Source organism: Galeopterus variegatus, unplaced genomic scaffold (genome assembly GCF_000696425.1).
Source record: "Galeopterus variegatus unplaced genomic scaffold, G_variegatus-3.0.2 Scaffold14133, whole genome shotgun sequence".
Taxonomy (NCBI): Eukaryota; Metazoa; Chordata; class Mammalia; order Dermoptera; family Cynocephalidae; genus Galeopterus; species Galeopterus variegatus.
The window spans coordinates 1,515-2,708 of NW_007740244.1; positions in this window are offsets into that span (position 1 = coordinate 1,515).

Below are 1,194 nucleotides of genomic sequence, written 5' to 3' on the forward strand. Positions count from 1 at the left end.
GGTATATACCCAGAGGAATGGAGATCATCATGTTGAAGGGATACCTGCACTCCTGTGTTTACTGCAACTCTATTTACAATGGCCAAGAGTTGGAACCAACCTAAATGTCCATCAACAGATGACTGGATGAAGAAAATGTGGTATGTATACACAACGGAATATTGCTCAGCCATAAAAAGAATAAAATTCTGCCATTTGCAGCAACATGGATGAGCTTGGAGAAAATTATGTTAAGTGAAATAAGTCAGGCACAGAAAGAGAAATACCACATGTTCTCACTCACATGTGGAAGAAAAAAAATTGATCTCACAGAAGTAGAAAGTAGAATAGTGGTTACTAGAGACTATTAAGGGGAAGGGGTCGGGGGATGAGGAGAGGGTGGTCAATGGATACAAAACTGTAGAAAGACAGGAAGAATAAGATCTAGTGTTCTACAGCAATATAAAGAGACTACAGTCAACAATAAATTACTGTATAACTTCAAGTAGCTAGTTGAGAGGATGCTGAATGTTTCCAACACAAAGAGGTGACAAATGTTTGAGGTGATGGATATGCTAAACACCCTGATATGATCATTGCACACAGTATAAATGTCCCTAATATCATCTTGTACTCCATAAATATATACAATGATCATGGGCCAATTAAGAAGAAATAAAAAGAAACAAATTTTTCTGAGACAAATTCAAGGTTGCTAGAAATGGGGTGGAGGGATAATGAGAAGTTATTGCTTAATGGGTACAGAATTTATGTTTAGGATGAAGGAAAAGTTTTGGAAATACATAGAGGTAAATGGTTGCATGACATTGTTTATGTCATTAATTCCATACAATTGTGTGTTTAAAAATGCTTAAAATGGCAATACTTATATAAGTTTTACCACAATAAAATAAAATGATGGCATGCTAGTTCCAGAACTAAGAATCAAGAGGCACTGAATGTTGCTGCTCTCTCTCTTGGAACCCAGTCTCCACCACACTAGGAAGCCCAGGCTAGCCTCCTGGAGGATAAGCAACAAACAGACCAACCAGGCCAACTGGACCCACTAAGGCCATTGATTGCTTTGCAGAGAGATTGCTATGCTGTGACTGGCTGCTATGCAGAAAATTGCTACTATGTTATCTTCAACATCACTCTTGAATTTACAGGGCTTCTCTGAGGGAGCCTAGAAACTAATGCCTTCTGAGTACCTCC